Consider the following 14,771-nt stretch of genomic DNA (forward strand, 5'->3'; position numbering starts at 1 on the left):
AGCCTCAATATTTAAAACATGCAAAGTTGTAACCACCTGAAACAAGGCCATATGCTGGGGAAGTGTCAAATATCATTAATAGGATTACTAGCTCCTTATAGGGCATTGCGCTGTTCTTTTTAAACTTAAATTAGGAAAAGGCTGAAATGTCATTCAGCAGTGCTTTGGTACTGTATGTAACTGGGCACAACGTGTAGACTAATGATACTTGTTTCTGCAAAGCAATGTGCAACTTGGTAGAAATTTTCAAGTAGATCTCAACATTTTTTTTCTTCTTGTGTGCAAACGTTTTAGTTTTTGAAGATGAATATTGCTGTTTTAATATAAAATGTTGAAGTAGCAAATTATTTTTCCACATGCTAAGAGAAATATGCTTATTTTATTTAGGAGAGCATTTAAAGAACATTACCGTTTGCTAATTCTCTTGGTGCTGGTGTTTGGAGGGAAGAGGAGATTGCAGTGGCTTCCAAGGAAGAGCTTCTGATCCCAGTTGGGTTTGAGTCTGTTTCAGATGGGTTCACCTACAGTTCAGCTATATCAGTTCATATTTGGAATCATGCGCCCAGAAAAATGGAGCTCTCATGTGGGAGAAATTCAGGAGATGACTGAGTTTGATGTGTGTAATTAGGGTAGCTCAAAGTGGTGATGTTCTTCACAACTTTTTTGCTATGCAGATTGACAAACAGTAATGTGATCACAGGTATATGCCTTCTGGGTTGGAAGTCATTGAGGTAAATGTCACTATGTCACGTGGAAATCTTGAATCTCTAATACAAGTATTTCCTACATTATCAAACAAAACAACAGTGTGGTTGCTGTTAGAGACTGTTTGGCAATATATTACAGAAAGCATGTTTTAGCCAGAGCAGAAAGTTGTGTTAAACAGATACCGCACGTGATTGGTGTTTGCTGAGAAATCTGGGGTGTGGGGACAGGGAGGTGTTAAGTGTGTTTATTACAAATAATTATTTTCTCACCACTCTAAGTGGTTTATTCATAATCCCCAAAACCTAGGGCCCTTGAACATTTGGGATGTGGAGGTTTTTTAGATCTTGAAACAATCTCACTTTCATAGCTTTGTCACTGTTTGGAGGCCATAATGAAATGGTACAAACAAAAGTGGGTATGAAGATGTTCAAATTCAGTGAAAACATTACCTATATTTTACTTCATTGCAAACAATATCATGACGAAGAAGCAGGTTGGAGCCTCCCTCAGTTGTCATTCCAGAATTTTGGAAAAGGTAGCTAGAGATGGATGATTATTACTGTTTTGCAAGTAGTTGAGGTGATTGCTTGGTCTCGATGTGATGTCCTGCTAAGTGGAGTTCAGAAAATTTTTGAATATCAGTTCTTGAAAGTTAAAATCTCTTTCATAGCTTTACGCAAATATATCCAGCTTTAAAGCAGTGTAACTTTGCCTTTAAGGACATGGGCAAATGTGAGAAATGAGATGACAATCACACTACTTCATACAAACTCTTTAATTCCTACAAATGCTTACTATTGCCATTATTTTTTTGCCTGTTAATTCACACAAACTCATACTTTAAAATAGTTTCTTCCAGAAATACTGGTCTCTGATCTTATGCTGTGAAAAAGGATTGCTTGGGTCTGGATGCTTTATTTTGTCAGCCAGACAAAATAAATTTATTTTGTCAGACAAAATAAATTATTTGTAGGCTCCATAGCTATACAATAGCATAAGCACTGCAGTATAACAAAATCACATTGAAAGAAGTTTTAGAGAAACAGCCAGACTCCTAAACCCCAGGATTATTTAGTTGGCAGAGATAACTAACTCCACCTTCTCAAATGCTTATGATTTTTTTTGTTGTTGTTAAGAAGAAAATGAACAAACACACAGCATACCAGTATTGCAGTCATTTCTATTTATTTATCCTTCTCTAATCTATACCTGATGATGTCCTAATCTGTGTTCTGGACACTTTAATAATTAATAAAAAAATAAATAACAGAAGTTCGACTTCAAATGAAAAAGCTCTATTTAAGGCATAAGAATATAGTTTACAGAAATAGTAGAAGCATTTGAGACCCACAGTTTCTGCAAGGAGGGATGGAGTAAGACATAAGTCTTACCTTTGTATTTTTCTAGAAGTAATTTTCTGGTAGTCTGAAATAACCCCCTTAATTTTAAGACAAGTTGGAGTCTAAAGAGGAGTTTTTTTCACACTTGAGTTACCATCCCTCTGAAAATGATGAGTTGTTAAAGAAATGATGACAGGTCCTTACCTTATCTGTTATTTGAAATATTTATGGAAATGGTTTAGCTTTGGTATCTATGCCCATTTCAATCTCTACAGCAACAAGGAAAAGTTATGCTACAATCTTAAAAAGTCAACTGTTAAGTCTATTTTTATAATGTTCTGTAAAACATGAAAAGACCTGCTTTGCATCCCCATATGTAGAGATTCATGTGCATAATACAAAGATATTTCCACTTTTACCAGGGTCATAAATTGTTCTGATGTCATAGCAACATTCAATTACAAAAACAAACAGAACCTTTTATGTCCAAGACTTATGCCTAGCTGAGTTATAATGATGTATTTTTCAAAGACAGTAGAAATGAAAAGTTTAGGGATAGACATGTAAAATTACTATGGATAATAGCTTATGGAAATATTAATGAATGCACTATTATGAGTATAAAATGTAGCTGCACTAAGGATGAATAAAGAATTATTTTGGTGAATTGAAGGATAAATATTTCTCAAAGAACTAGAAGCTCGGCTGTTGGAAAAGATATTTATGAACCAGCAATAAATTTTAAAATTCTCTTCAACTTTTGTGATGCGAATTTGAACATCTTGATTAAATAAAGAAGAGTCACAGATCTTTATCCCATGTCTTCCATCACTAATTTATTAGTCCGGGTATAGTGAACAGCATGACTAAGGTTAATCTCAGAATAAGTTTAAATGTTTTCCTGATTTTCTTGAAGTCTTACTGTGTATAGACCATATAAATATAAATCTTGATAGGGTCAGATTATAAAATCACTGAGAAGTGTCTGTTTATTTGGAGAGGGAGGTGTTCATTTGTTTTCCCTGTTATGTATGATGGGATATGTGGGAATGGCTCAAAGCTGGGGAGGTTCAGCCTAGTCACTGGGAAAAATTTCTTTACCAAGAGGTAGTCGGACATCAAAACAGGCTTCCTAGAGAGGTGGTTGGTGCCTGTCTGTGTTTAAGAGGCTTTTGAACAATGCACTTAATGATATGTTTTAACTTCAGGTTAGCACCAATGTAATCAGACAGTTGGACTCAATGATCTCTGTAGGTCTCTTCCAACTGGAACTATTTAATTCTGTTATTTTAGGGACAGTCAAGTGTGTATTTTACAGCTTCAGGGTCTTTGTTGTAGTTCAAATGGTATTAATTTTATGGTCTATAGTGCAAGTTTTGTATCTTCTAAGTAATTAGCACTATTGATTCTTGAAAAAATAGAATTTTTAAAATATCATGATAGTTTTAGAGAAAAAATATGGGAACGTGAGTTGTGATTTAATTTCATTATATGGATCATGCTAGCAACATTTCACAGGTTGTTTTACAGATGTTTTAGAACAGGATCCACAAAGAAAATCAGTAACCTAACTCCAAATTAAATGTTTCAATACTTTTAGTTGATCCCTACTAATTAAAGAAAGAGGACAGAAATTAAAATGTACTAAATTGGTGTGTGCTATCATTGCTTGTGTTATTCCCTATTGGATAAAACCTTCAAAAGATGTTCCTGGGACTCTGGGAATTGCAAAGTCTTGCATCTGGGGAAAAATAGCTTGATGTACCAGTACAGGCTGGGGAATGACCAGCTGGAAAGCAGCTTTGCAGAAAAGGCCTTTGGGTCCTGGTGGACGACAAACTTTCCGTGAACCAGCATTGTGTCTGTGTGGTAAAGCAGGATAACAGCATCTTGGGCTGCACTTAGGAAGAGAACTGTCAACAAATCTAGGGTTGTATGGCCACATCCTTCCCCTCTCCTCAGCACTTGTGTATCTGGAATAGTATGTCCAGTTTGGGGTTCCCCAGTACAAAAAGAGGCATTGACATATTGGAGTGAGTCCAGCAGAGGGACAAGGAGATTTTTAAGGCACTCTTATATGAGGGCAGACTGACAGAGCTGGGACTGTTTAGACTTGACAAGAGAACACTTGATGTGTATAACTACATGATGGAATTGGGTAAGAAGACAGAGACAGATTCTTCTCAGTGGTGCCCCCTGAAAGGACAAAAAACAATAGGCACAAATTATATAAAATAAACAAATAATAATAATCTTAAAAAGAAAAAGATATCCCATTTAAACACAGAGGAAAACTTTTTTCCTGCCAGGATGGTTGACTACTGGAACAGGCTGTCCGGAGAGGTTGTGGAGGCTCCGTTATTGGAGATACTCCAAATCCAACAGGACACAGTTGTGGGTAACCTGCTTTAGGTGGCTCTGCTTGTGCAGTGATGCTTGTGCACTAGATGACTTTCAGAGGTCCCTTCCAACATCAGTTATACGATAGTTTTATGAATCATTTCTGCTAACATATCTATATATTTAATGAACTGTACTATCTTCTCATATCAGCAGACAAAACAATCAGTCATGTTTTTCTAACACAAATCACTACATCATCATGAGTGATACCTTTATGTAACTTCAGTGTCTCAGGTGAATTTGTTCCACAGTTTGTCCTTTGAATGTGTAAGTTTGATTTCCAGACTTGCTGAGTTTCAGAACATCTTTTCCCTTTTGTTTCAACTATCCCCAGCCAGAGCTGATACTTCCCAAAGTCTTTTTGGAAAGTTTTGTCTAAGCCTTTTATTCAGTAGCTACAGGAATGTATTGTCAGATTACCTTTTTATTTATTATTCTTAGTCTTATGTAAGCCACTGCTCATTATCATTTTTATTGAAAAATGTCTTAGTTTTTGCCTATCTCTTTTCTCAGATTCACCTCTATTTATTTGTCCAATTCCCTGACATCTGACCTTTTGACCTCTAAGAAAAATGTGTTTATAGTCTAATCTATTTTTGTCCACCGATGTAGGATTTGCAGCCTAAACTTAATTCACCCTAGTAGTGTGCTAAGATTTTACTTGCCTCTTTTGTCCATGGCCTGTGTGCTCAGAAAATGTTCAAGCTCTCAACATTAAATCAAATCAACTTTAAGCAAGAGGAAATGGCTATATTTTTTTCTTCTGAAATGTTGGTGAGTTGGGTTGCTGTCCTAACCTCCATTTCAATACTTCATCCAAATAGCTCAGGAGAGAGAGTATTTGGAATTTCTTCAGCTTCTTAGTGACTAAACCTCTTATCTGTTGTGATCTATAGATAAATCTGAATCTCTGGAAGGTAAATGCAGGAGTGATTCCATCACCATCTGTATTTCCTACATTGCTAGCTGTATGACTAAATAACTCTCAGATATACTAATGACAGCATATTTTTTATATCTAAAATTAAACTTCTTTGAGCTGACAAGAGGGAGATAAATAAACTCAACCCTTTCAAAACAGGCATTGTGAACAAATAATGAAAAACATTTTCTAATAACATCCTACTGGCAAACTGAACTTCCCATAAGTAAATGATCAGCAAAACAATAAATGAACTCAGCATGTCCTTAGTATTGTTCTGATGTATTTTTGCTGGAGATTAATGTGACTTTTTTTTTCCCATTTGGTTCAGGTGCAAACATACACCGTAATGATTAATTAGATGTCAGTGGGACTACACTATTTAGTTACTCTAGGGCAGAGCTTTGTGTTTGGAACTTGGCAAGGCTTTTAAACAGGCACCTTACTTTACAGTGTATGAGCAGCCGTTCCAGGAAAGGCAACAAAGCTGTTTGTTGGCTCAAAGGTTAGGGGTATGCTAAATTGTGTGGTTGAACTATAGCTTTATATGAATAGCCCACTAATGCCAGTGAAGACTCTCAGCAGTCTCACCAGGATTGGGTTGAATAGTGTGTTGGCTTTATATCTCTTCCTGCAGTAGTTAGAAAATTCAGGTTTGTGCAATCCCATCTTTTCATTTACTCACTTTAGAATATACTTCACTTATCTAGACATTTCTGAAAATAGGTCCCCATACTTACAGGTGTGGGCAGGCTGTGGTGAGGCAGGAAGAGCTTATGGATGGAGAGCTCAGCTGCACAGGTCTGTACAGCAATGTCAGGACAGTTGAAGTCCATGAAGTGTGTTTGGCCCAATATTTGGAATGGCCAGTCCTAGGTCTCTCTGTGTCTGCTTTACAAAATGCCACTACATGTGGGTGTTGCACTAAGGATTTTAAGAAAATCCTGATTTATCCCCACTACTTGGATGCAGAGTTTACACCATTTTCTATCGCTGAAGAGATCAAGTATAACTCAATCCACCAAAGTCAATATTCTATTTCTTACACCAACACAAAAATGTCCAATGTTAAGGCACTTCCTCCTTTATAAAGACAAATGTACCTTGGTGTATAGACCACTCTCCTTCACATCATCATCACTGGGAACTCTGTACTCTTTAAGGAAATAAATGTGTTCTGCTTTTTTTTTCTTTCAGATTTGCACCCTATTTCTTTCCTCTTTTCATGCAAGAATGGCATCTTGACAAATCACTTCACTATATATCATATCTATTGCTTGAGCAGTTAGCAAGACTGTTCCCATTAGGTGATAAAGCTGTTGTGATGAGTCAGGTGTTACTTTGTAAAGAAAGTACTCATGCTCTTGCTTTCCTTTATGCAGTAGAAATGAAGGAAATGGGAAAGTTTCCTTGCATATCTACCCAGTTCTGCTACAAAAAGAATGCTGTGCCTAAAAGAAAGTGCGTCTTTGCTCCCTCACCCTTGCTGGTAATTTCCTAGTGGCTTTCTCCAATGAGCTGCATGACTCTGTTGGACCCAGCCAGTGCTCTGACCTTTGCATTTGCATTAGTTCTTGGCCAGCTTGAGGTAAATTCTCTTGTGGCCTTCCTTGTTGACCTGGTCTTCTGGCACTGGTTACAGTTCTTTCAGCTCTTTCCACACGAAACGTATTTTTTCTTCTTCATTCAGCCTAAATGAAAAGAGCTCAGTATATATATCACACTTAGGCAGGTCTGTGTTGATGACAATAACAAACAACTTCCTTGAGAACACCAACAATTTTTGTTCCTTTCTTTTGCATCAATGCTTTAAGATACCAAGCAGAATCAGCGCCCAACTGTGCTAGTCTCAGTACAAGACCAGAATGAAAAAAAAATAAATAAATTCAAAGGGCCTGAAACTCAAAGAGCAGTGCAGTCAAGGTGTTCATATGTAGATGTACAAGTAGGTTGATGACTGAGAGAGTTTTAAATACTGTGCTGTTGTTGTTATTTTAAGTCATGGCTTGCATGGTTACTCACTATTACTCAGGTAGAATATATGTAGATGTGTCTCCTTCGGTATCACCTGCTTAACACAAGGAGTACTTCTATTTTCTCATTACCTATCACCTTTCTGAAAGATGAGTGTGTGTTGCAATCTCTTTAGTTTAAGCAGGGGAAATTTTATTTGCCCACATACTGCAACTGTATCACTTCACTCAGGCCCTGATCCTATTATCATATTCTTACTAATCTTTCTTCACAAATAAAAGGGCCTCATACTACCTGTCATCACTATGAAAAATCACACCAAAAATCAGTCTGTGTATGTTGTGCAAATTTAAAACCAGCTATGACTCAGAATTCCAGTTGTTTTCTGAAACAAAATGATGCAGAAGGTGACTGCTTGTGAACAGTAGTGTAACTCGCCTATTCCTTAAACTCTGCCAGCTTTTTCAGCCTTTTAAGTTGCATTAAGTAAAATGATTTATGTATGCATTGAGAAATGACAAGTGAGAAGAAAACCTTGGGAACTGATAAAATAGAATTTCAATAGTATATGTTTATATTGTGTATAATAATACTGCTTGACCTATTGTTATCTAGCTGTCAGTGAAATATCAAGACAACTTATTACAAGTTTACTAGAGGGTCTGTTAAATGTGGGGGTATTTCATGATTAAAAATGCAGATTTTAAGAGAGGTAGCTTCCTCATTTATTCTTTAACTCACTTTCTTAGACTTCTTATTTAAAAGACAATTGCCAAGGAGGTAGATAGTTTATTTTATTCTGCATATATTGAAAACCTTCTATGTGTTAAACCTGCTGGAAAGTGACATCCATAACACCTCTTAACAGCAACAGCAGTTGTACGTGTGACTTGCTGTGAACTTGAATGGAAGTTTAGTTGCCAGTGGCAAGCTGTGTGTTCTCTATTTGCTCTCTGCCTTTGAATGACTCCATATAAGTTCAGCCGGAAAGAGAAAACATGTTTTACACCTTTACCAGGATATACAGCTCCTATTGGTTTTGTTTTGTAGCTCAGATTTGGGCTGTAAAGTGGTGGCCGACATAAATTTTTATCGACTGGTTTTAAGAGGCTCCTGGTTTTTAGTGCTGATCGCTGTCTTTCCTCAGAGCACAGTCCTGCAACTGCTTGATTGGTCACAACTGAAGTGAAAGTACTGGAGGAGAAACAAGAACAAGTGGCAACAGTGAGGAAACAGCAGTGGGGTATCCTGAAGATGATCCAAGTCAGTACAAAAGAGGCTTATTGTTTTGTCCTTGTTTATATGATAGATTAGCAGAATCTGATGGAAAAAGACAAACTCACTGGAGGTGTTTAAAATGGCCTCAGTAATTTGTGAATGAGAGAGGAGGAGGTGGTACTGACTTGGAGACATAGACTGTCAGTGAGAAAATGAAGCAGAAATTGCAGGGGTGTTGAGTTCTCTTTTGCCTTATAAAGGTAAATGAATATGTTAAACAGTCCTACCTAGTGCTGCTAGCACAGAGACTTCATACCTGGAAGTTGGTGGATATTTCTTAGCTGTTGTAAGTGGACTTTGAGCTCCTTTATCTGTTCCCTTCTACAACTCCTTCCAGCAATCTCTGTCTTGAGTTTTTAAAGTAGGAGAATTGTTTCAAAGAAGTGATCAAATGATGCATGGCTTCAATTTCATCCTTCTCTTTGTGAGCAAATTGAAAGGCTCTTAAATGAACTGGGCATCTTTCAGCTTTTCTGTATTCATGTACCACCCATCATATGTGACATTTGTGAAGTCTGCTGACCATTTTGTCATGACATGACAATGCAGTCTTAGAGGGTTAAAGTGCCATGATGGCATGGAATATAATTAGGAGAAGACTTTCTTATTTTGATGAGCCATGGTTGAGTCTGGTGTAAATTAAAATGTGCACCATTTCCTGCATGTTAAACTAGCTGCAGATCTGCGATTGGCATTTACATTCACCCCTGCAATTGGAGCTGATAGAATGATTCAGAAGGGATTTGTGAGTAAGTGTGTTGAGCTGATGTGCTCATTAGTGTGGTTATGCGGTATCAGGAAGCCTGGAAAGTGCAGTGGCAAATGGACAACATGGCATGCAGCAATGTTACTTCTCCTTCAGCAGTTATACCCTGTCTCTGATAAAGGTCAGCACAATTTAGCTTGTTACCCACACTGCTGAAGTGAATATATAATAGAGAAGGAGGAGGAAAAAGGCCATCTTCCTCCATGTTACCTTTATACTACTTGAAACTGTGTTTAACAGGACAGTTCTCAGTATTTCTCACCGTATTTGGAGATCCATACAAACTCCCCAAACAGATTCTTTCTTTGTATGTTCCCTGAAACTCCAGCAGACTCATGTCTGACACATTCATGAGACTGAACTCTGCACATCTGTTTTATATGGAAAATAATAGTCTGTGGTATTTAGGTTAGGGAGTGAAATTTACAGCAATTGTAATAACTTCCAGCTCAGGATTAAACTAGTAAACTGCTTCTGTTTGTTGTTGCTGTTTTTTGTTTTTCCCATCTGATTTGAATGCATCAACAGTGCCTTTTAAAATGTCTTGGGTGTTAAGGCTTTCTCCTACTCCCCTACCTAATAACTTACATCTTATAATATGGCATAGTGTTACCTGCTCTTCTGGCTCAGTGTATTGATAGAAGAAAGTGTGTTGCATCGGTCTAGGAAGATCTAGAAAACAGCAAACAGTGCTGACCTCTGCTCTGTTCTGAAGCAATTCAGACAGCTAAATCTGGAGAATTTCACAGGTATGGTCATCTTACAGTGGAGCCAGCGTCTTTCCAACAGGTAATTTTTTAACTCTAGAGCTCTTTCCACAATTAGAATTTAACAGATCTCTGTTAGTTTCACATCAAAAATGTTTCTGTAAAGGGTGAAAAGTTAAGAAAATACATAATCCTGTACATAGAAAACTTGCAGAAAATACAAAGCTGTGGACTGCACAGTGCACTGAGAAATGTTCTCTACTGTTGGTTGATTCCTGTGCAGTTCACAGTAATGTGACATTTCCATTTAAGAGCATTTGCCATCAGTTCTGTAGTAAGCCACCTGTTCACATTTTGAAAAAGGCTTTGACCAGGTATTAACAAATACATCAAGCTTCTTAAAGCAAAAGTGGGAAAAAAAAGAAATTTATCTTCTTTTCAACATGTTGTCTGCTTGTTTTCATGTGTGTGTTCTTTGATGGCATCAAGAGTTTGACAAGATTAATGCTTCCCAGTTTCCTCAACTTTGTGATTTTTATCACCTATTGTTTTTTCAAGTATCATCTGCAGGAACAATTGACATTATAGTGACTTTTAAAAACATGCCGTGTTTGATAATTATCACATTCAGAACATACAATTTACATTGACAAATACAAAGTAAATCCATTGTTAAAGCAACTAACAAATTGTCTATAGTTTCAGTCACTCCTACATAAAATGATGGATTCTGCTTAGAGATTAATATAAAGTGAAAGTGACTGAAGCAGAACATAGGAACCTTTTTATGTTGAACCACTCAAGTCCTAGAGTTTCAGTGCATGTACATATCAGCCCTAAAAGCAAAAAATAAATGGACAAATGAAATCATGGTAAAGGCAGATGAGCAACTGTGGAAAAGACAGCTTTGCAAGGCTGCTAGAGACAGCTGTTGGTTAGAGCAGTGCATCCCTCTGGATATATAAATAAAAATTATTTGGAGCAGCAGGTAAAATGTAAGCAGATCATATCAGTTGAATGGGGAAATTTGTTTTCCTCCTGGAAAATTTCTAACGTTTTTTAGTGTTGGTGTCAACCAAGGATTTGCCATTACTTCCAAGATAAAATCCTGGAGGTGAAGATAGTTCTCCCCCTCCGTTCACCCTTTTCAGCAAGGGAGGACCAGTTTTTAAATCTTGATCAGCCTATTTTGCCAACAAAGAGCTGCCATCTTCTTACAGCAGATTGTTTGAGCATTTCTGGAGAACAAAACAGGCTTTGGGGAATAAAACGGTTTTATTTTGAAACTACAAAAAAGGAAAATGCTATTTCTGTTGTAGCCTATCAACCACTTTCTGGAAGTGGCTAGTAGATATTACATTGGATTTCCATTTATTTACCAAGTTGTTAATCTATCAGCATTTCTCTGGAAGTGGTTAATGGATGTTGCATTGGATTTCCATTTATCTACCAAGTTGTTAAACAGCAGGCATGTGAGAGATGGGATGATGGTGTAAGTTTTAAAGTTTCTCCTGTACTCAACCCTGTGGACTCACATGCTCTCCAAGTTTGGTGTTTGTCTAAATCAGTCTCTGTTGGTGTTAGTAATGATTTTCCTTTCCTATAGGAAAGGTAAACCTTTACTCATGGCTTTTAGGTCTACTCTGCAATAGTCTACTTGTGTTTATGTTGAGGTGAGATAGGTTTCACCTGTAACAGGGAGAGATGCTTCTTGAGAGATGCTTTCCTAATGCTTAGGAAAGAGGAAGATAATACAGCAAAAAGAGTTTCCTTATAAACATCCCAGATACTTTCGCCTGTCTCTTACTGATGAAAAGTGTCATATGCTGAAAATAAAGCAATCAAAAAGCAGCTCTTCTGTTTTTTTTTTTTTTTTTTTTTTTTTTTTTTTTTTCCTGGAATGTCTTGACCTACTTAGCCCAAAGCTGCATGAAGATTTTGATAGAAACAGCATACTAGAGAAAAAAAACTGGCTTTATGTATGCAATCCTGTAACTCTCTTCAAAGGCAATTTTTTCTTAAATTGCAACTAGTGGATACAGACAGATCATGTGAACCTCTCTAGATTATAAAGTCCTCTGTTTCACTACTTGTTTTCATACCCTGGCATCTGATGTTGGCAGCATGGTGTAGAGAAATCCTGTCTGGTAACAGAAGGTGGAATTGTCATCACAAGGGTTGGAGACAAGCATCTGTCTTTGTGCCTACTGCTATGGTCTCCTTTGCCTCGGTAAAAATGTGCATGTGTTGGAAGTGGGAATTGGTCATGTACATCACACGTATAATGCAAACTGTCTTTCACATAAGAACTAATGAATTCTGTTCAGATCTCTGGAGAAGATGTAGAAGGGAGAGAAGATCCCTTCGCACAACAAATGAGGGATGGAGGTGCATCAGAAGGCCTCATAGTTATTTATGCAAATAGTATGCAAAACCATGAAAAAAAAAAAAATCTTGGGCACTGGAATTCAGTTACTCACACTTCTAAGTCACTAGCATGTTTTTTGGCACTGTTCTGGACCATGCCAACTAGTATTATCACAAACAGTTTCCTGACTTGTTTTTGGGAATTAGTATGAAGTCAATTCCCCGTAGTGTTTTTTTAAATGTGGCCACCCTATTTGCATAATATCGTTTAATATTATGGATGTCGAAGCTTCTTTGACATTTGTCCTTAGTGCCATGGAGAGGTCCAAGGCTCATTTAATTTACATGATAGTATAAAAGTAGTGTCTATTTCCAACTAGGAACCTACCATGCAGTGACCATTGTAGATAGTCCCAGCTCAGGTCAGCCATGTGGCTGCTGAGGACTGTACTATGAGCCCCACCAACACCTGTCAAATTTATACATTGGCTGAGCTGCTTCCCTTGCACCTTTACGCTTTTTCAGTGCAACCAAAGACCTGACCTTAGCACTATGGTGTAGTAATAATATTGAACTCTTTAACCTTTGTGAAACTTTTCAAGTCCAATTTGCGAGATCTGTAGGAAACGAGTTGTGGGTTGATGGCTTGTGGTCAGCATTGCATATAGATAAGTAATTTTAAAGGCTTAGCAATGCGATCATATTTGTTTAAGAGGATTAAGCTAGCATAGAAATAAATGCCATTTATTCTTAAAGAGGTTGGCCCTTCTGAAAGGAGTTCTTAAGAATCTGGTGACTTATCATCCCTCTGTTACAGAGGTCAAGTGTGATTACTGTTTGCATCAGTGCATTTATTTGCAGTGTAGGTCATGATTCAAATGTTCTGCTGTGGTGTTTTTTTCTCTTTTTTTTTTTTTTTTTTTTTTTGGTACTTCTTTCCTGCTAAGAATACAAGAATAAACTCAAAGTTGCTAACACATCTAAGTAAACAATTAATAAATCTAATTATATAATTGTAAGCCTGAGTTAGATCTTTTGAATCATATTTTTCTGTCAGCTGCTGATCAAGTTTCATAGATGTGAGCAAGGTCAGAATAAGTTTTTCTTCAGATGCAAAAACAAGATAAATGTGAGAGAGAGGAGAAAGAAGAGGTAGGAAGGAAATCCACTAATAGGTATGTTTTCCGGACATCAATGAGGTTTGTAATGTAGATTCACTGTTCTGTTACTGAGGTCTGAAAGTGACTTCCTAGTATCAGTAAAGTAAACTATATTTAGTAGCAACCGTTAAAGGTGTTTGTGCCTGGAAAGTGAATAATATTCCTTGTGAACATAATTTGCCTACACACTATATGTTGCAGGGTGGCTCTTGTAGTGTACTTGAAAGACTAAATCTAGTTCCAACACTACTTGTGTGGAGAAAAAGTGGTTAAAAAATGGTAAAAGCCCTCTAATTCAGTGTTTTGCAAGAAGGTATTATCTGAGAGAAGTTTATAGGAATTTTTCTGTTTTCTTGTAGGTTAATGCTAAAAGAATAGTTACTTTTTCATAGGAAGAAAAAATATATATATATCCAGTAGTGCTACAGCATTATACAACATCTTATTTCACGTTGGGAATTCAGTCTTATTATTTTTATTATTATTTGTCATCAGAATTAGGTTATTTTCTCTCTTTGTTTTTACTAAGAACTTGACCTAAAATTCCCTTGTGAATATTATCCTACAAAAAGAATTTATTAGAATATTATGTATTAATGTTGTTGACATGCTTCTAAAGGTTGTACTTAATAAACAAAGTACTGTGCCTACTGTCTATTAGATAGCATTTTAAAATAGTGGATAGTTATGCCAAGAGTGGGATTCCCACAATGCAAACCATATGGCTTGCTTATACTGAAAGATTCAGAAAAAGCATCAGCTTAGACTTGTTGTGTTTGAAATAAGAAGAGCTTTCCCATCCCCTTTGAATTCCTCTGTGTTAAAAGTAAAAATATTTGAGAGTTACTGAATCATACTAAGGTTAGCAGGATTCTTTGTCTTACGTATACTTTTTTCATTTCATTATGTATCTTCAGCTGCAGCAACTGCAGAAGAGTACGGCTGATCCCACACATTATTTTGGGAGAGGAGTGCATTTGGGAATGCATTATTTAGAATGGAACCCAATACTGTGGAATTCACTGCAGACAGAGACGTCTGCACAGACAGAGGCACATCTGATATAGCTGTTGGAAAGAGATTAAATGTTTCTTAAATTAGACTAAAATTGTTGTAACAGCTTCCATTGTCAAAGGCAGCTGCTCT

At 36.9% G+C, this 14,771-nt stretch overlaps 2 long non-coding RNA genes across 2 annotated transcripts in view; one reads left to right on the forward strand and one right to left on the reverse strand.

Moving 5' to 3' along the window:
- Window positions 1-14,771, forward strand: part of LOC106016774 (uncharacterized) — a 93,873-nt gene that overhangs the window by 21,872 nt on the left and 57,230 nt on the right. The window lies entirely within an intron of this gene.
- Window positions 2,393-14,771, reverse strand: part of LOC140001440 (uncharacterized) — a 33,487-nt gene continuing 21,108 nt past the window's right edge. The window contains exons 3-4 of the long non-coding RNA XR_011806663.1: window positions 6,928-7,064; window positions 2,393-4,244 (exon numbers count right to left, since the gene is read on the reverse strand). This is a non-coding gene — a long non-coding RNA (uncharacterized lncRNA). The remainder of the gene's footprint in view (window positions 4,245-6,927; window positions 7,065-14,771) is intronic.

This window comes from Anas platyrhynchos, chromosome 1 (assembly GCF_047663525.1).
Source record: "Anas platyrhynchos isolate ZD024472 breed Pekin duck chromosome 1, IASCAAS_PekinDuck_T2T, whole genome shotgun sequence".
NCBI lineage: Eukaryota > Metazoa > Chordata > Aves > Anseriformes > Anatidae > Anas > Anas platyrhynchos.